Source organism: Eulemur rufifrons, chromosome 30 (assembly GCF_041146395.1).
Source record: "Eulemur rufifrons isolate Redbay chromosome 30, OSU_ERuf_1, whole genome shotgun sequence".
Taxonomy (NCBI): domain Eukaryota; kingdom Metazoa; phylum Chordata; class Mammalia; order Primates; family Lemuridae; genus Eulemur; species Eulemur rufifrons.
The window spans coordinates 71215558-71238297 of NC_091012.1; the positions used below are offsets into that span (position 1 = coordinate 71215558).

At 35.2% G+C, this 22740-nt stretch overlaps 1 protein-coding gene across 1 annotated transcript in view; it reads right to left on the reverse strand.

Annotated features, from left to right (window-relative positions):
• Positions 1-22740, reverse strand: part of DIAPH2 (diaphanous related formin 2) — an 803657-nt gene that overhangs the window by 465098 nt on the left and 315819 nt on the right. The gene's annotated exons all lie outside the window — the stretch shown is intronic.

Here is a 22740-nt window from a genome sequence, read left to right on the forward strand (position 1 = left end):
CATTCATCACACTCAGGCTTTTCTGATTTGATATGGTCCATCTTAGACTGGTACAAATCCTGCACACAATTTAGTTTAATGCAAAAAACAGTTAACTTTGCTGAACAAGACTAAACAAAATGACACCCCATCATATTTGTAGCCAGGATCTCAACTTGACAATGTAGGATTTTTCAGTCTTGATTTCAGATAAATCTGATCATGTCTAGAAGGTCATCGTTGTAGATTCCACCAGGGATTTATTCAAGTGAAACTACTAGGAAACTGCTTATCCTAAAAGAAGCTACTTTGCTTGTTCCTTTTTATGTCCTGGATACTTACACTTGGTTGTCTAATATGCTTCTCAAATTTAGCACATCCCAAACCAAATGCCTAACCTTACTTTCAAACCTGCTCCTATCGCAGTCTTCTCCATCTCAACAAATGGCAACTCAACCCTTCCAATTGTTCAAGCAAAGAAAAAAATGTGGAGTTGTCATTAATTCTTCTCTATCATAGATCACATTCCACTTTTTAACAAATCCAGTATTTAATCACCTCTCATCACCTCCATTAAGTGTTGGAATACTAAGTGTTCCAAGCCACCATCACTTGGAGCCTGAGTTATTGCAATAGTCTCATGACCAGTCTCCATTCTGCTTTTGCCACCTTCATTCTATCCTGTCAATTAATTAATTCATGTTACACTTCTATTCAAAACCCTCCAATGGCTTCCTGTCTTATTCAGAGGGAAAACCAGTCTTTAGTAATAGCCTAGAGTACCCTACTGTATTTCACACCCACTCCTTAGCTACTAGGACCTCATTTCCTACTACTTTCCTCTCATTCACTCTACTCCAGCCACACTAACTTACTCTCTGTTTTTGAAATATATCAAACCCACTTCCCATAGCAGGGCCTTTGCACTTGATGTTCTGTCATTACCAGATCATCCCTGGCTTCTTTCGGATCTTTCTTCAATGTCACTCTCTCCCAGAGACCCTTAAAGAGAATATAGCTCAAAATTGCAACTCCTCCCTCTTGGCCTTCCCTTTTCCCTTTGCCTGCTTCATTTTTCTCCGTGGCAATTATCACCATCTGATATAGTACATGTCTGTCTTATTCATTTGTTGTCCATATCTTCCTCTATGAGGCAAGCTCTGTTAAAAAGATGGATCTGTGGCTCTGCTGTGCAGTGTTATATACTAATATTGAGAATTGTGCCTAGAAGAGAATAGGCACTTCAATTATTTTGGAATTTATCCAACATATACATTCTCACTGGTGCAAGATGATTTATGTATAAGGATATGTATTCCAGTATTATCAATAGCAAAAGATTATAAATGTTCATCAATTAGAGACAGATTTAATAAATTATAGTATAGTGAACATTGTTTATAATAGAAAAAGATTTGAAATGTCCCCAAAAACTGATCAAGAAAAGACTGTTTAATTAAACTGTGCTATACTCAATGGACTACACTGCTTCTATATCAATGACAAAGCAAGCTCATTATGGAATGAAATGGAATGATCTGTAATAAATATTAGTAAATGAAATAAACAAGGTGTATAAGACTGTGCAGTATATGCTACCATTTATGGAAAAAAAGAGGGAAGAATATTTACAAGTATTTGCTGGTATATGCATAAAATGTTCCTGGGAGGATATACAAGAAGTAAATTACATTAGCTACTTCTAGAGAGAGAACTAAGTAGGTGGAGGACAGAGGTGAGAGGAAGACATTTCACTCTACTATTTTCTGCCTCTTCAATTTTTAACCATATAAATATATTATCTATTTCAAAAATGAAGAGAAAAATAAACGAAAGGATTGCATCACTAATGTCACTAATATATGAGTGCATAGTGCAGAAATGCTCTGTGGCACAAGTTTAAGGAAATGTACTTTGTCTACATGAGGTAGCATCATAGAAAAGTAGTCCAGGCTTCCCTATAGCACCAACAGTCAGAGCAGAGGAGGAGCAAAATGATAAACACCAAATGGTGGCCTAGCCCTAGAAGCCCAGAGGCATGCTGGAATGTCTAAAATAAGCAAAATTTTAACAAATACATGTTATGAGTAGCGGGGGGCTTAAAGATGCTATATTTTCAATATGTCTAATAAATTCCATCTTTTTCACAATTGTATTATGTTTTATACCCATATTTCTTTTTTATATTCTATTTTCAATGGACAGAGAATCGTATATATTTGTGGGGCACAATGTGATGTTTTGATACATGCATACATTGTAAAATGATTAAATCAAGCCAATTAACATATCTATCACCTCACCTACTTAACATTTTTTTCTGATAAGAACTCTGAAAATCCACTCTTTTAGCAATTTTGAAATATATATTATTATTAACTATAGTCATCATGCTGGGCAATAGTTCATGAATAAAACTTATTCCTCCTCACTGAAACTTTGTACTCTTTGACCTACTCTCCCCTTTGCCCATTCTGCCACCCAGTCCCCAGCCTCTGGTAACCACCATTCCACTCTCTACTTCTATGAGTTCACTTTTTTTAGATGCCACATATAAGAGAGATCTTGCAATATTTGTCTTTCTGTACCTGGAACTCCCATGTTCATTGTAGCATTATTTGCAATAGCCAAGATATGCTAAGTATCCACCAATGATAAATAGAATTTCAAAACGCAATATATATACACAACGGAATATTATTCAGTCTTAAAAAAGACTGAAATTCTGTCATTTGTGACAAGAATGAACCTGGAGGACATTATGCTAAGTAATACTCATTATTTCTTATCACTGGTATAAACACATTCATTTTCCTATTCAGTACTTATGATTTATAAAAGAAAATCAAATTGCAATAAAATATTAAAATATCTGCACAAACATTTCCTGTACATACAAAAATAGCAATGCTACAAAAACATAACTATTAGTTGGTATATAGCATTATCATGTCTATAAAAATGCCTGAATTCACAGTGTGAAAGGCAATTTAAGAGTTTCAATGAGTTATAATGTCTGCAAGTTAAATATATGAAAGTCAAGGACTACCTAAACATTATATATCCAAGTAAGCTCCCCTGGAAAATTCCTAAACCAGTTAAGGAGAACCAGAGAGGACTATGGCTCCTGCAACTGAAGACAAAGACCAATTCAAGTATATTCCTTGTGTAATACTTTTCTTGGTTTCATTTCTACCCCAGGACTCACATAACCTTGGTAAATATTGGTTATAAATATTGATTAAAAGTATACATACAACTACCACCAGGCATTGGATGAATTTTCCTGGCAAATGTGCAAGGTAGGTAATTGTATTAGTTTATTAGGGCTGCCATGACAAAATACCACAGACTGTATGGCTCAAACAACAGAAATTGTTTCTATTGTTTCTGGGAAGTCTTGAGATCAAAGTGGCACCAGGGTACGTTTCATTCTGAGGCCTCTGATGGCTTGCAAGCAGCCATCATCATACTGTATACTCACATGGTCTTTCTTCAGTGTATGTGTAGAGAGAGAGGGAGCTATCTGGTGTCTCTTCTTATAAGGACACTAATCCTATCTGATCAGGGCTCTACCCTTATGACCTCATTTATCTTTAATTATTGCCTTAAAGGCCTCATCTCCAAATACAGCCATATTGGGGGGTTAGATCTTCAACATAATGAATTTTGGAGAGATACAACATTCAATCCATACCAGTATTATTATTCGTGTTTTACAAATAAGAAAACAGAAGTCTCCAGAGACTTGTGAAAGATCTCAGAGGAAAGTCAAATGACAGAGCTAGGATTTAATCCCAGGCTGTCTGGCCGCTGAGCCTGTGCTCTTGTCACTAGGCTCCACCATTCTTCATAGATATACCGAAGGAGACTCACAGTTGCCTCCTATATACTTATTACTAAATAATTTGAGATACGAAGGTTCAGTGGAGATGCTGAAGATATCCCATGGTTTAATATTCCTCATAGAGTTCTTCCTTGTGGCCTAACCTGTGTTTTCCTGTGTGTTGCTGGATATTAAATCAAAGCTGTGGTTTCTTTTTTCTGTATGTGGCCTTGTATCCTTACTTGTCCAAATTGGATTTCTGAATTTGGTGGTCAGTGATCCCTGCAAAAGGTGCTGGGAATTATTTATTTTTTAATAGTTGCAAGGGAAGATGAAGACTAGAGAATAGAGATGGAGCAATGGCTTGGGGTAGGTGTTCCATACCTACTTAGTTCAGCCTTATAAATTTATTTTTGTGTAACTAATGAACAGAGAACTAGAGTGAGAGGGCTGGAGATTATGTCAGGGATCCAAGGGCTCAGAGAAATTGCCAGATGAAAAATTCATTGTGCAAAGTGGAGCAATATGCACACTGTAGGCACAGGCGTGATGAAGAAGCCCAAGCTGGAAAACATGAGCTGACTAGTTTGTGATCACCTCTATCCCCCTCATACTCCCAGATTCAGCCAGGAGAGCCTTTGAAAAGCAGCCGAGACAAATTGTAGGAATCATATAGGCAGGGGTTCAGGACTATGCTTGCAGCTATTAACAAGAAAGCATTTATCAGTTTTGAAGCATAAGAAATTTAGATTACTCATACCATGTGGCTAATGACACCTGCTTTATAGTACTGTAAGAAAGAAATGGAACACACATGTAAAAGTTCCAGTAACATAATATAAAGGTCGGCAAGCTTTTTCTATATAGGGCTAGACAGTATCTGTTGCAACAACTCAACTCTGCCATTGTAGTGTCATGGCAGCCATAAATAATAAGTAAATGAATAAGCATGGCAGCATTCCAATAACATCTTGTACAAAAATAATAGGTGGCTGGCCAGATTTGGCCTGCATGCTGTAGTTTGCCACCCTGACACAATAGGTGCTCAGTAAGTGTCTGGTTCCTTATCCCCTTCCTTCTGCAACTACGGTCCATTTATTCCTGTTTCTACTTTTGAAAATGTGAGTAAATGTTCAAAACTTTCCTCATAAAATAGCATCTAGAAGTTCCTTGCCACAATAGTTGATTGATAATTCTGTTTTTCAAATCGGGTACACATAATCAAACAAATTTGTACTCCTCAGAGATTTTTAAATGTGTCAATCCTACAGGGTTCAATTATTTGATCTCAAGCCATAACTGTCCTTTGTTATTCTCCATTTATTCTCATATAATTTTTTCTCATATGTCAACATGAAAATGACCATAAACGCAAATCAACCTTGATAAAATTATAAAATTAGTTTCTACTATCCCATAATTATTGGGGTTGAATGAAAGCTTATAAGGAGGAACAGTGTTTGATAATGCTTCACTTGGGATCCACTGGTTTATAATAAAATGAAAAACCAAGTTCTATAAAAAATAAATATAAATCAGACCTTTGAATTCAATATAATACAGTTGTTTTTACTCTATGCACATAAAAATATTACTGAGTATCTCAATTTGCTTTGTTGCTGGCTGAGCTCAATAGGAAACAACTAGAGTTACATTGTCCCTGTTTTCCCCATTTGGATTCCAACTGGTTTCAATTTTATCTTTCAGCAGTAATTTTCTCTAGTTCAGAAACCACATCAGTGTATTCTGTTGAAGGTGATCAAAGCATTAGAAAATTTGGGGAAGGGTAAGAGAGGAAGTACTTGAACTTTCCGTTTCTTTCTTTCTTTCTTTTTAAAGTCAAGTTTAGTCTGTTGGTGACTTTCTATTTGAAAGCTGAAAAGTAATATTTGAAATCATTTTGGAAATGTGAAAAGAATAAGATACATATAAGACTTAAATTCTCCTGTTCTTAGGACAAACAGACTCATGACCCTTTTCCTCCTGAACCTGTGGTCCTCTCTGTTATACTGTCAAGCTTCTTATAAGAATATCTGACACTGTCTTCCTGTCTTTTCCTCCTATTCTCTCATCTACTTATAATCTGAATTCTAACATACCCATCCTTACTGAATCAGAATGTCGGAATCTCTACAGAAAGGGCCTCAGATTTGTATCTCTTAAAAAACTCCCCAGGTAATTCTGGATATTAGCAAGGTTTGGAAAAACTGCTCTGTAGCATATAACACAACACTGTGATAGTTCAATAAATACTTCCCAAATACAAAAGTGCAAATATTTTCAACAGTAACTGAAGGCAATACTTGGTCAACAGTTGGCTCACAGTAGTAACAAATAATGAGATTTTAACAGAAAGCAAAGGATTGTCAAGGTACACTCTGTTTATTTTTAAATCCATTAAGAACTAGATATATCCTTGAGAGTAAGGATCTTCTATATATCTGTATACTCTATCACTCTACTAGGGATATAGAAGTTTTGGGAATAGATAAGAATGCATTTTACACATTAATTAAAACTGTCTATGTACATAACAAATACTAAAATAAATATTAGATACCATTGCCTCTCCGCCCTTTTATAAGTGCAGTTGTCAAAAGGGCAGAAGAGATGAGAAAGAAAAAAACAATAATCTCTCAAAAAGGAAAGCAAAAGGTAGTTGAAAATGAACTTATTCTTGCTTGCTATACAAACGTTCCTATTTTGCCAGGCCACTGAAAACAATCAGGGCAGGCATGGACTTGAAATATGCAATATAAGAAGAAACAAAATATTTTATTCAATAAAAATTGGAGTCTTCAAAAACGGGAAAATTCCGTCTAACCAAAATCCAGAGTTGAGCTAGACAAAATGCTAAGCAAGCACATCCTAGTTTAGTTTCATTGCTTTTACACACCATGGAGTCAGTTTAAAGCTTGTGTGCCTTAGACTAACAGATCTCAAGAACCAAATTCTAGTGAAAGTATATTTTTTCTAAATACAATACTCTGTTTTATGTCAAGGTCAATTTCAGTTACATTCCCAGCTCTAGTAGCATGCTGATACCACCTATAAACAATGAGAATAATCATAATCTGAGTTCAACATGTGAGCTATTTATCAAAGCAAATGGAGTCAAGAAACCTACTCAATAGGTGAACTCGGTTTAATATTGAGTCATTGATAATCACAATTGGTATGCATGCCTGTGTGTACGTGTGTGTGTATCACTAAGTATATTATAGTTAGGCAGCTTCAGTTTAACAATGAGCTTCCATGAAGTACTTTATTCTACTAAATGCCAGAAACAGTTTGGACTATAGACTTTTACGAACTTAAAAAAAAAAAAAAAAAAAAAAAAAATTCTTGGATGAGGACCTAGCTGTGAGAAACACTGTCTCCTTTGAGAACTACCTTTTAATAATAATATATTCAGTGCTGCAGTACATTTTTGACATTACTGCAAAAGATATACTATTGAACAAGAACATAAGACTAGTCATTTACTGTGGAATAATTGGTAATTGTATACTATGTACCTTTTATTAATTTTTGAGGCCAAGAGTTAGATAATAGAGGGTCCTGTGCTGTTTGTAAAGGCATAGATAAAGTGAAAGCAATTTTTTTTTTTTGAGACACAGTCTCACTCTGTTGCCTGGGCTAGAGTGCCATGGTGTCAGCCTAGCTCACAGCAACCTCAAACTCCTGGGCTCAAGCGATCCTCCTGCCTCAGCCTACCGAGTAGCTGGGACTACAGGCATGCACCACCGTGCCTGGCTAATTTTTTCTATATATTTTCAGTTGTCCAGATAATTTCTTTCTATTTTTAGTAGAGACAGAGTCTCGCTCTTGCTCAGGCTGGTCTCGAACTCCTGACCTCGAGCGATTCCCCTGCCTTGGCCTCCCAGAGTGCTGGGATTACAGGCGTGAGCCACCACGCCTGGCTGGTGAAAACAATTTTTAAGATTAAACACTAAATTTCAAGGAAAAGGAAAACTGAAATGTACACTGTATCCTCAATTTTTGGTCCCTAAAATTCTTAGTAGTTTTCTGAAATTTGTAGACCACAGATAGAGCTATTACCATATAAAGTAAAAAAGATTTTATAAAGATCAGAATGAAACCTGCTTTATATAAAAAAAAAATCAGAAATACCTCTAATTGAAGGTTTTACTGGAAACTTACCGAAGATAAAAGAGAAAGTAATAGCCCAGGTAAGAAGCAGCTGCTAATAGTCTCAGACAGCAAATAAATTTGACTGGATCAGGACAGCAACCTGCTGACTCTTTTTCCTAGCAAACTATTTCAAACCTGCTGTGCTCGCCATTAGGCTGGCCTTTACTTCACCCCAGCCACTTCAGACCTTTCACTGTGGGGGATCATTGTTGCTTCTCTCATGGCTGCCACCAAAGTGTGTCTCTGCTTTTAGCATAGAACGCTTTGAATCTGAACTTAAGCACTGGTTATAACTACAGAGATGGAGCAGGAAGTCAATACATAAAATTTGGAACATAAGTGTCACAAAGAAATACAGTTGAATTAAAATCTTTAAATTGGCTAATAAGAAATGATAGATTCCTATTTCTTACTGGAAAATTGCACTAAAATATCAGCTAAAACACATGAACTCCAAAGCTGAATGTGACAACCCATGAAGAACAAAAGAAGCACTAATACAGTTGACCCTTGAACAGCACAGGCTTGAACTCCACAGATCCACTCATGCATGGATTTTCTTCTGCCTCTGCCACCAGTGAGAGGAGACCAACCCCTCCTCTTCTGCTTCCTCTTCAGCCTATATTTTCTCTTCCTTATGATTTTCTTTGTGTATATATATGTATTTTTTTCACAAGAAGATGATTTAGACTGAGGGTCTTATGATTTTCTTAATAACATTTTCTTTTCTCTAGCTCACTTTATTGTACGAATACAATATGTAAATATATAATGCATATAACATATAAAATATGGTAATCAACTGTTTGTTATTAGTAAGGCTTCCAGTCAAGAGTAGGCTATTAGTAATTAAGTTGTGGGGAAGTCAAAAGTATTATGTGAATTTTTGACTACACAGGGGGTCAGTGCCCCTCACCCCTCACATTGTTCGAGGGTCAAATGTATCTCTAGCTTTCCACTTTGATCTCATGGAGCTAAATCTGATAAGACATTTAAAAGGGCAGATCTGATATCTGGTACATTATTTAAAGAAAAACTGAGGCACATAAGATGTAATAGGTATAAGTGAGTACAGAAAATAAAATGGTTATACTTAATTAACATCATCCTTGAAGTCCTGCCTCCAAAATAAATTTTTAATATATTATGGGTATGACATGAGTATCATGCATACCGTTATTCTGTGTGCATAATATAGATGAAAAGATTACAGGTTCTAATTTTAAGCGGTTTTTGCCTATTGTCTACCTAGGACAAATGTAGCTAAAGATAGAAAAGGTACAACAGGAATCCTAAATGGCTGTGAAATACTTTTTGAGTTCAAGTCCCTTTACATCTTTGCTATTACACCTTTACCTATCCATTAAGACTCAAATAAAGTGTCCCTTTCTCTATGAAACCTTCTCCAATTATCATTGCATTCTTCACCTACTTATAGCACTGAATAGGTATTTTCCAAATGCTGCCCTACTTAATTAATGCTCATGTATATATTAATATATTATTGCCTTACCTAAGTTAAAAACTCATAAGGAAGAGAACATGCTTTGTACAATGTTATCTCCCACATTAATCTCACCTTTCAACGTATTTGGAAAATGATACCCAGGAAATATTATGTGAATAAAATACGTGAAATATTAGAATAGAAAAATGATGAGGATGCAGGAAGATAAATGTGAATGTGATGATCTTCTGTCTTCAAGATGTAACTGATGCCTAAGCACTGAGGATGTCCAAAGTCTTGGGTTCAGAGAAGAAAGAACAGCCAATTAAAACCACAAAAAGAATAATCAAAAAGGTGTGAGAAACAGAAGAGGGCATTGTCCCAAAAGTGAAAAACGAAAATGTTTCAATAAGAGAAAGTAATCAACAGTGTCAAAAGTAGCAGGAGGGTCCATCTTGATCATATAAAAAAATTTAAAAAGAACAACGACAGAAGCCATATTATAAGAATTAAGAATGGAAACATTCACTGACTAGAGGCCAGTCACTTAAGAAATTTAGTAGGAAAAATAGCTATATCTATAGTGTGAAGGACATTGAAACAAAATGAATCCTAGTTTTGCGTAAGTTTGCCTATTACAAGAAGGCACTTGATTGTAAAATTCAAGAACAGCTTTTATGCCCAAAATGATTTCAGAACAAACCCAGCATACAATGATTTACTGGACAAGATCAATAGAAACTGTGCAAAAGAGATTATACTGTTCAGCGATCCATGTTGCATCAATATCTATAATGGAATGAGACAAGGTGATACAATGGCCCAAAGCTTCCTGGAATTGCTCTTTAACGAAATCAAACAGGAAAATAAAGTCCACATAGACAGTAAGCAAGTACCACACCCCCTTTTTACTTATGACAAAATAGAATTTCTCAATGTCATAGGAAGACAAAAAGTAGTATGTAACAATACCAATAGCACTAGGCTAAAAATTACTGTTTAGAGAACCAAATGTTACACAAGTGTGACTGATGAGGCCCTGTCAATCTTTCTGGCAAAGAAATATGACAACTCCATCTATATGAGCCAACAAATGAACAAAAGTGGTATATTCAATGGTAAATGCCACAGAAGCAGCAACCTATGACATTTTTATTGGCATACAAAAAGTGACTGGATAATAAATTGCTAATGAAGATTAGAACACTATTTAATCCTGTCATATCAGGGCTAAACTAAAATCTGAAGTATTTATCTATAATGTTACCTGAAGGAAATAAAATGGCTGTCACCCAATTACCTATGGTGTCCTGAATGTGTGAAATCTGACACTATGCAGACCTAATGGTACTTATTAAAACTTCCCTCCACACTAAGTACAGAAGGACCAGTTAGGTAGCCTGCCAATAAGCCAATGGGTGGCTCTCTCAACTTACTGACTGCATTTGTGAATGGTCCATTTAGTGAAAAAATCATGCTGCCTCGAACAATTTCAATGCAATACAATCAAAGAAATAGTTAAGTTTGTAGTAGGGAGCAAGGTGTTATCCCTGGAAGTGAAAGAGTTCCAGGAAATGGTCACTGACCTTAAGAAATTGATAATATCCAACATAACTGCCAAATTAACAGTTCAATTAAATTTTGGTTTTAAGTTGTATTTAAAAGGTGATTGATTGCCTATATCTTCCCAAGTCTCTGTATGCCATACATGACTTATTATTTAGTAATAGCACCCAAAGCAAATATTTAACTTCCTTTCTAGTATTAGTTATTTTAATGTTGATTATTATATATTATCTTCTATTTAATGAGTATCTTAGATCATATATTCCTATCCCTTAATTATAATACCAACTCTTCAAAGTAAGGATCCTATTTTTATTAATATTACACAAAAACTTAGGCTCAGACAGGTGAAGTAACTTTGCCCACCTAATGACTTGGACCAGATCTGGGATTCAAACCCAGATCAGTATCGTTTCCAATCCATATTCATTCCACTGCAGCAAACTGCCTCCCTTAGCATGTTTTCCTATCATTTCATTAAGTGAACTAGCATGTATAAGACACAAAGCAGACTGACTGACACTTAATAGGCCTCTTCATAAATGTCAATTCCCATTCAAGGGTCCCCAACAATCATTCTACAAACACTGTACTACATGCAGTCTAACAAACTGAGCTACACAAAGAAATGGGATTCTGTAAAGATACAGGTAAGGATACCACACATAGAAAACTCCATTACTAAAAATGATAAAAGAAAAATTTGTTTTAAAAAAAACCAGAAAAAAATCAATGAATATATCCACTGATATATTCTACAGTAATTAAAACATGATGCAATGACTTAACTTTTTCCCAAAGGCAAAGATGACTATTTGCTTGCAGTTTTGGGGGCTATCCTTTTAATGCATATGGTCATTATGAATTTTAAAATACAGAATATCGGTATGAATTTTGCTTAAGTAATCCCAGTAATTTATAATTCACAATAAAAATGCATGCTCAAAAAATAATATAAAACCTAGCCTTCTATACAATGTAGAATGAAATTTCCCTGGTATAAAATATCTTTGGGAATGAGTTATCTCTTGGCAAAATAAAAAGTACCAAAATAATAACAAAAAATCTGTCAAATACAATAAGAGAGAAGATGCCGCATTTTCAGCAGTTATTAAATGCTGAAGTTTACCACCACATAAAGGCTCTTACAGCTATATCCTCAATACTTGGCCACATTAAAACCTTTTAAAGCATGTAATCAATGAAACTGAAATGCATAAACACACATAATGAAAAAAAAAGTATTTCAAGCTGATCACTAGAAAAAATGAGAGCACCATTCTCTTAGATGAGAAATGAATCAAGAAGTATTTGCTCTTTGTTCTCTTGACTCCTTCCTAGAAATTGTCCTACTGGTTTAAGATCTGAAAATATATAACATCAGATAGGAGTGATCTTTCAACTACTAAATATGGGAAACTACTGAATTTATTAAATTACCAACAGTTTTTTCTTGATATTTTCTCTTCAATGACTTCAAAAGACTAGCCTTCTCTGATAAACAATCCTATGCTTCCGATTATTCTTTTAGCTTTTCATATTATATTCTCTTCTTCTATCTACTCCTTAAATATTAGTGACCCCAAAGTCCCCATGCTCTAGTCTTTTTACTTTATATTCTTGCCCTGTGTGATCCACTACCCTGACTTTAATCATTAATCTATGTGCTTATGTTTCTTGCATTTGTATCTCCAGCCCAGGCCTTTTCCATGGATTGCAGACTCATAAATCCAATTTCTTACCTCTTTCACAGGACCTTCAAATAAAGATGCTCCAACATGAACTCATTCGCAGTTACAGGAAAGTGTTTTGTCTGTTCCCTAATTTGGTGAAAGGCATCACAACCCAATATATATCATAAAAGTATTAATAACAAACCTTCAAGTCATCTCATCTTTGACTCTTCTGTCCCTAAGTCTGCCCCCCTCGCCCTGCAAGATTCTGCTCCATTTCTACATTGTTTAGAGACTTCAACAATTATTGGTTAGACCACACATTCTCTAATTCATTTATTCTGTAGTTATAACATGCACTATGTAGGCAATGTAAATGTAAAAATGATTAAACCACATCTCTGTCTTGACAGGAACAGATGAATAGCTATACCAATGTAGTAAGGTATATAGAAGAGCTATGAATATATAGTAGTCTCCTGGATTTCTGTTTTGTTTGGCATTCCCACCACCCCCTTCACTCTAACTACTCCAATTTCTTATACATATTCATGACTGGGGTTATCTTTTTAAAATATTAAGATGTTATTACTTATCCTTAATTTTTTTCTCACTACCTATAGGATACAGCTTAAGCATGGAATTCAGTGACTTACAAAACCTAGCTCCAAATTAACTTAATAGTCCCCAGGTACCTCAGTGCTCCACCCAAACCAGAGTACTCACCATTTCTGCACAAAGTCAAGACTTCCCAAGCCTATACACCTCTGTTGAATGCTCTTTATATTTCACTCTTTCTCAGCCTGAACACATTTGGCTGGGCGAAAATACCATCTCCTCTGGGATGCCTTCCTGAACTCTTCTAAGTAGAAATAATTATTCCCTCCTCTGGGCCTCTATAGTGTTTTGTTCCTATCATGGACATAACACTTAATATACTGCATTATCATTACTTTAGATATCCAGATCCCCAGGTAAGTGTGAGCTACTTAAAGCCATCAGTCATATCTTGACCATCTTTGTATCACTAGAAAGTAGTTATCTATTTGACACATAATAGGCATTAAAAATAATGCTTGCTGAATTAAAGTACTATATTGCGAAACTGTAAAAATTCCTAAATTCTACATGTTAGAAATTAAAATTTATCCTAATTTCACAAATTCAAAGCCATCCTTTCCAGTTATTGGCCTTCAACCCTTATATCTACAATTTAAATGCATTTAAGATGCCACAGTCATTCATTGGTGCATATTCCACTCAATAATGGCTATTCTATGATTGATTTATGTTTTCTGTTTCCATCACTACTATGAAACTTAACAGCTGGCATATGTGTTTCACTGGTAAAACCCATTATTGGTGGCAGATAACAACTACGACAGATTTTCCCATGGCAAAATCCTACAATGTCAAGTCACTCTACATGATAAGCAGAGCCTCTACAGGTTCTCCTAGAGCCTGGAGCGACTGCATGCAGGCAGCTTTCACTCAATGCCCTCCAGTCCTGAACTGAAAGATCATAAACCACATACATACACACAGAAGTACATGTGCATTCATTATTAAGGGCTCATTAATAAGGCAATGCTCTGTATAGAATACATTGATTTTTTTCTTGGACTTTTCTCTTTTTAAAAAATTTATTTTGTGAATGAAGAGGGGAGAATTGTGTGAGAGAGGGACTATAAACTACAACTATCGACAGAACATAGTTCTTGTGCATGAAATCACCTCCTGAATCACTCTGATTCTTCAATAGGTCGTCATAATAATGTCTTTCCCTGCTTCAAAAATGAATATTAGTGAATAACTAAGTTGGATCAGAAAAGACCAGGTACCATAATTTCTGTATTCAAGTACCAATATCTCATGTTTATAAAACTGTACCGTAAGAATAAAGTCATTTTGAAATGTCACATATCCACATAAGAATGGGTCACCTGAACTTCTGTGTGGAAGTATATATACCCTGATATAAACTCCCTGTGAAAACAACTAAACATGATGGCTATTTAAAAAATAATTTAAAACATATAGATAATCCGGCAAGAAAGTAAGGAGTATGTGCAGGCCAAAAACGAAGTGAAAGATGAATTTAGAGAGATAAACATCAGTAAAGTCAGCTTTGACCTTAAGTGAACTTGCTACACCCAAATGAACTTGAGCTTCAGTTTCGAAGGCCTCAAGCATGGGGAAATACAAACCAAGCCCAGGGCCTGATCAAAGTGGAAAGAGTAATGGGAAATGGTCATATAAACCCCAGAGGACTAAACTTCAGTTTAATGGTAATTTACAAATAAACTTGCTTATCTCCCAAGGGGCCTGAAAAGAAAACTGCCCCTATCCAATCTTGATGCTGAATGAAGAAGGTAAAAATCTTCTCTGAGAATTCCTACTGCAAAGCCAGCCTTCAGATAGCTTGAATTCACAGCTTTTCAATAGTCTAAAAAAAAAAAAAAACCTTAAGCAAAAAATTTAACACGAGACTAGGTTGGTAGCAACTCAGCAAAAGCAAACATGAATCTTCTCTGAAGGATATTAACCCTCATACTAGGCCTTAAAGTATTCCCACAGATAAATGTACAAGAAATAGTAAGCGTGTTTAACATATTTAAAGAAATAGAAGAGACTGAAAATATTTATAAAGAAGAAGATGCTATCAATATGACTAAGCAGATCCAAAAAAGAATCAAATAAAATTTCTTAAAATTATAAAAAGGTAATACAATTGAGCTTTGAACAATATGGGTTTGAATTGAGCAGATCCACTTATTGGTGGATTTTTTTTTTTTTTTTTGAGACAAGGTCATCCTCTGTTGCCCAGGCTAGAGTGCAGTGGCATCACCATAACTCACTGCAGCCTCAAATTCCTGGGCTCAAGGGATCCTCCTGCCTCAGCCTCCCGAGTAGCTGGGACTACAGGTGCTCTCACACCCAGCTATTTTTTTTTTTTTTATTTTTTCTAGAGACAAGGTCCAGGCTGGTCTCAAACTCCTGGCCTCAAGCAATCCTCCCACTTCAGCCTCCCAAAGTGCTAGGATTACAGGCATAAGCCATCATGCCTGACCTTATTCATGGATTTTCATCTGCCTCTGCCACCCCTGAGAGAGCAAAACCAACCCTTCCTTTTCCTCCTTGGCCGACTCGAAATGCAGACAATGAGGATGAAGACCGTTATGATGTTCCACTTCCACTTAATGAATAGTAAATATATTCATAAATATATTTTTTTCTTCCTTAAGATTTTAATATTTTATTTTCTCAAGCTTACTTTATCATAAGAATAACAGCATATAATACATAAAACATACAAAACATATGTGTTAATCGACTCTTTATATTATCAGTAAGGCTTCCCGTCAACAGTAGGCCATTACTAGTTAAGTTTTTAGGGAATCAAAAGTTATGCATGAATTTTAGACTGGGGAGGGAGGAAGGAGGAAGGTTGGGGCTCCAAACCCTGTGTTGTTCAAGAGTCAACTGTGGTTAAAATTTTAAAACTCAGAGGGTGGGTTTAGCAGCAGATGAGAAAGAGTTTAAGAGTAGAAGATACAGCTAAAGGAATTTTCTAGAATGTATCACTGAGAGATAAATGGATGAAAAATATGTAAGAGAGGTTAAGAGAAACAGAGTATAGAGTGGTGACAGGGTGTAATTTCAGTATGATCCAAAATTCAGGAAATCAGAAAAGGCAGGTAGAGGCAGTATTGGAGGAGATAACGGCTCATAATATTCCAGTGTTCTGAAAGACACCATACACTTTAGGTACCTAATGGCTATTAAATTAATTTGGAGCTAGGTTTTGAAAAGGTACTGAATGCCATGCTTATTACTCAAGGTTTATCCTATAGGTAGTGAGAAAAAAATTAAAGGTAAGTAATACCATCTGAATATTTTAAAAAAGATAACCTCACTCATGAAGTACTACTTCATCTCACTTATAAGACTTTTATATGTTTGGTATATTCTTATTAGTTGTAGACATCTCTTATTCTTTTTTTTTTTTTGAGACAGGGTCTTGCTTTGTCACCTGGGCAAGAGTGCAGTGGCATCATCATGGCTCACTTCAACCTCAAACTCCTGAGCTCAAGTGATCCTCTTGCCTCAGCCTCCCGAGTAGCTGGGACTACCGGTGCACACCCTCACGCCTGGCTAATTTTTCTATTTTTTGTAGAGATGAGGTCTTGCTTTTGCTCAGGCTGGTCTCATAGTCCTGGCCTCAAGCAATCCTTCTACCTTAGCCTCCCAGAGTGCAAGGATTACAGGCATGAGCCACCGCACCCAGATGACATGTCTTATTCTTGAACATTAAGCTCCTAGATATAAGGATCCAAGTCTAACTTAGTCATCCGTACAGACCTCAAAGTAGCTGGCAAAGTAGCTTTCATATACTAGGGGCTCAATAAATATCCTTTGAATTAACAAATAAATTGCCTTTAACAAGCACTTATATTCAGTAACCACTATATTGAAGGCCTATAAACTGAATCATGAGCATCCAAAATTCCTGTTTTTTGTCAGTTTTTATTTTTAACCAAAGTAGCTATTGAGAAAAATGATACTGAAAAAAAATCAGGTTAGCCCAAGTTTATTGCAGGCCGTCTTATCTCAGATTAAATGAAGAAAATGGTACTTCTTTAGTCCAGATACGTGATTCTAACACAGAAATGAGCTATGGAAACGAGGTTGGCTGCAGTTTTCATTTTCCTTCTTATAGGTAAACTATCCAGCTAATTATAGAAATCCCACAATTATCTTTAAAAATATATTCAGCTATTTAATAGGAATGGCCATCTAATTCAAAGGTTGAAGTGAATATATTCTCTAAGCCATTACAATGGCTTGGGGTGAAAGAACAATATAAAAACCAGAAAACAAAGCAAGATAGCTATATACCACCAAGACACCAACGAAATAGACAATGACTGAAAAATTAAACCAGGAAATAGATTTCTGTGCCTGTAGATATATTTGAGAATATTTCAAATTTCAGATTCTGAAAGCATCTGCTAAACATACCCCCCAAACCCACCAAGCCAGCAGCTGTGTGATCTATTCACATATTCCCAATACCACCTGGAAAAAATACAAATTGTACAGCCTTGTTCATAAAAGAAAATAAATAAATGTCTCTGCTAAATTTCTATCTTCCCTGTATCATAAAAGTTAACAGCCCTGGCAAGAGAGATTGTATAATTAAGAATTAAAATCTTAATGACTTAAATATTCTAATCAGTCTTTGATATCACCTTAATTATATAATAGATAGCCAGAAAGGGAGAAATGTGATTTGCTGTAGAAATTTAAAGTCTCTTTAAATTAATAATAAAAATGAGACTAATGTATATTTATATTCATATTTTATTAGATATTACATAAGAACAAAAGCTAACCACTATATAGTATCTTAGGAATTTATAGAAATTGATACTTTTAAGAAAATCATTCTAGAAACCTACAAATCATGTTACCTCCTTCACTCCATATGATTGCAAATGCAAAACACAATATTCCAAATAATTTACTTTAAATTCAACAAGTAATATTACTAAAAGTAATGAATGTACAGATATTCATTGTGACAGTGCAGAAAAATAAAATAGAAATAAATGCTAACTTTTCCAAAGATAAGACAAATCAAAGGAAAAAAGACTACAAAAAATCATAAATCAGATGGACATATTAAATAGGATCCTCAGGCAATGATCTAGTTTAATGTAACACTCAAAGAGCATAACAAAGTTCTTCTGTTCCCTTAAGCTAAGCGAACATCTTTGTATGGTTTCACAAAACTGACACATTTGAATAAATTCCAAAGATGACTTCAGTTTCAATGTCAGCACTAAGTGTATTTCCTTTCCAGAGGAAGAAAATAACAAAAAACATGGTTCAATTATTTGTAAATTGTTGACATCTCATATAGATTGGGTCAATCTAAAAGAAATTCTTTTAATATACTCTCATAATTATGCCACTACTGCTTAATGAACCAAGTGAGAATACATGATTATTCATAAAGCAAAAGGCAATAAAAGGAAAAGATGAATCAAAAAGAAGCACTGGTTTAAAAAAACACCCAGTTCAGACATGTCAAGAAAATGTTTCAGAAAGCAAGTATTTGATCATCACTGTCATAATAAAGGGGGAAAAGGTAACACCATCATTTCCAAGGTATGTTTTAAAGAAAACTTAATGGTTAAAAATGTGAATATAGGAATAATATAGTTTGAGAGAAAAGAGATTAAAAAGCACATTTGTTTTCTCTACTAGATAAGGCACTGATAATAAATAGAAACATCAAATGCCATCATGTTATAAACTTCAACTTCTGACCTTATGCCTTAGCAACCTAATGGTTTTTTGGTTTTTTCCTCCTCTGGAAAGGAAATACGTCCACTATAAACATCGAAACTGTAGTAACACATCTGACAAGTTGGTGTGATGCAGTTTAGCGGGGAGGGAATGGACTCTACCACTAGCTTCATTGGAAACACCAGTAATTCAAACAACTTTTAAAGAAATAGAGCTCCTTGCACAGTGCTTTGCATATAGTCAGTGCTCAATTAATATCTCAAGCATAATAGAAAGCATATAAGTAAGTGAACTACATTTCTGTTGCTGTGGCTCTGCATCACATCAGTGGGAAAACAATGCAAGAGTGAAGAGAAAAAATTGAGATGCTTAGGAGGAGGAAAGGAATTAAAATATGCAAGTTACTTCACAAAATAAAGTAGAACATTGAATGTAGGAGTCTTGAATTGAATTTTGAATTGAATTATTCAATTCATTAAATATGTGGGAATTTGTTTCATCAAATATTATTTTCTAACTACAATAAAGATATATATATTTTAAAACAACAAAGAACTACCACTCATAAGCTCTATGAAACCCCATAATCTCAGAGATTTTTAAAATTGAAAAAATATAAATAATTCAAGAAGAGTTTTGTCCATCTATACTACTTCATAGTGGATTATTAAAGCTATTGTTTAACTGTTATTTCCTGAGGTGGGAACAGATTCTGTTTTCTCATTAAAATCCCAGTCTAATTCTGTTTGATGTTTATTTTTAATTTTTATTTATTTATTTATTAGAGACAGGGTCTCACTCTGGCACCCAGGCTGGCATATAGTGGCGCAATCATAGCTCACTGGAACCTCAAACTCCTGGGCTCAAGCAATCCTACCTTCTCAGCCCCTTGATTACAGGTGCAAGCCACCACGCCTGGCCAATTTTTCAATTTTTTGTAAGGACAGAGTCTTGCTATGTCATCCAGGCTGGTCTCAAATGCCTAGCCTCAAATGATCCTCCTGCCTCAACCTCCCAAAGTACTGGGATTATAGGAGTGAGCCACTGTGCCCAGGTGAATTTCTTCTTTTATTAACTGAGTCACTGACACAACTCAACTATAGTATTAATATACGGCCATTAGATAAATCAGTGGTATTTTCCTTATGTTAGGGCAAGTATTTGGTACTTCTTCATCTTACGCATTACTATTTTTTAAAAGTCAAGCTTATTAATTACAGTTAGCCTGCTATACATGGGTTTGAAATTATGTCACACCTCGATACCACCAATGAGACATATGTCAAAGTGGAATCCTGTGATTTGGCTAAAAAGTCATATCCTAACTACATTTTTCTTTTTAAGACATAGTTTCGCTTTGTTGCCCAGGCTAGAGTGCCATGGCATCAGCCTAGCTCACAGCAACCTCAAACTCCTGGGCTCAAGCAATCCTCCTGCCTCAGCCTCCCGAGTGGCTGGGACTACAGGCATGCGCCACCATGCCCGGCTATTTTTTTTTTCTATATATATTTTTAGTTGGCCAGATAATTTCTTTCTATTTTTAATAGAGACGAGGTCTCGCTCTTGCTCAGGCTGGTCTCGAACTCCTGACCTCGAGCAATCCACCCGCCTCGGCCTCCCAGAGTGCTAGGATTACAGGCGTGAGCCACCGCGCCCGGCCCCTAACTACATTTTTAATGTTTTATACTCTGTTAATTTCAAATTAACTTGCCTTTTCTTGTGTTCAGGTAGCAACACACATCTAGCATCCAGCTAGTGGTTTCTTAAACAATTCGCCAACTTAGGAACCAGGTTCCTCAGAGAAATTGCTGATTTCAAGGCTGTGGGAAGGTAGCTACAAGATGAAACTAAAACGTCCTTTTATGTCACAAAGTAAGGTAGGGTTAAAAAAAAGAATGGGGGTTTGTCATAAGGACAGCTTGAGGAGGTTCTCAGTGGCTAAATCTGGGAAAAAATGAGCACCAAATTAATGCACTATAGTAATAAATTATAAACCATTGAAAAATAGGAAGTTGTAAGTCCAAAGTGATAAGAAATGAATTGATAAGCAGATAGATAGATGAAAAAGGAGAGGTCTTCCTTATACAGTACAATACTGAGTGCCTACTTTTATATAGAGAGGGAGTACTGTCACTGGCAACTCATCATTTTATAACCATTATGATAAATACTAGGTAATCTAGGGGAACATTTTGATGAGGACCAAGATATTTGCATAAAGTGTCTCCCCCCAGGCTGCTTATTAATTCCAAGGAAAAAAGTGCATAATATACACCAGAGAAACCGTATAATACTTTGACCAAGTGATCAAAATTGGCATGACCAATGAAGGGCAGACAAATACCGTGTACCTCTAGGTCTGATACCTCAATATGGCATGACCTATGTGTTATAGAATTCTGGCTAAGAATGCATATGCTGAATCTAATCATGAGGAAACATTAGACATACCCCAAATGAGGAACATTCTATTTTTAAAAAGGAGATTTATATTCTTCAAAAATGGCAATATCATAAAAGACAAAGAATTGCTATGGAAATTTTCCATATTAAAGGAATTTGAAGAAGAAACGAAGATGGAGACGGAGATGGTGAGGAAGGCAAGAAAAGAGGGGAGAGGAGGTGGAGAAGAGAGAGGGAGAAAGGGGAGGTTAACAATAGGTGAATCTACATAAAGGATATATTCAAGTGTTCTTTGTAATATTCTTAATTTTGCAATTTCTGTATGTTTGAAATGGTTCCCAAATAAGAAAGTAATATAACTACTATTTTCTTGGTGTTTCTTAGTGTACTATATTATGCTATTTTCCTGTACTTGCTTTAATTATTTAAATGTCTATTTAAATGGTATTACAGAATAAAAGGAAAACCAGAAGTATTAAATCATATCATCATTAATAGCTTGAAATCCTATATCAAGGGGGTACAAATATACATAGCATATAATATTATGATTTGTCTACATTAAAAGCTAAGATATAATTTCCACACGTTTCCAATTTCTTTACCTTAGAATCATAGAACAGAATTTAGAGGATCCCTTAAAAATATCTACTACAACCCCCTGATTTTTTCAGTTTAAGGAACTGAGGTCATAGTCACAGAGAATCAAAACTAAAACACATGAACACCTCTTGAGCTTTGTTACTTGCCAAAGTATATACTTGGCTAACTTGAACAATCTGAAATGTTTCAAGTAAATCCTTTATATACTATTCCTACTAAACAGAGCAAAAAAAAAAAAAAGCACATTTTATCCTCTAAACTATTATAATTTGCATATATGAAATGTTTATTTTAAAATAGTTTATAATTATATATTTTGTGTTTACAACATGCTTTTTTTAGATAAGGGGTACTATGGAAGTCTAACTGACTACACTGGAAAAATTCATTATAATCATAGCTAGCCATCATTAATGTCATTCCACTTAAACTGCTCTCATTAAATGTACCATATGAACTAAAACACAATGGAATTCACTTTCATTGGGCTGCCTCTAACAATGCATTAAGTGATTTTCTTTCAGTCATTGGTTTATAAAGTAATTGCTTTGCCAATATTTTAATTTTGATACTATGCTTGTGAGAGAAATAAGTATTAGCTAGCATAATCCAGCTATATCATCTTTTCCATTTTATCTTCAGATCTCTTAGTCACTCCCCCTCATTTATAAAAGACTTTGGCAACCAACTCAGTTTTTTTGTCTACTCAAACTTCTGTTGTTGTTTTCAGTAACTTCAAAATCCACATCAGACCTATCTAGCCTCTCAGTTTC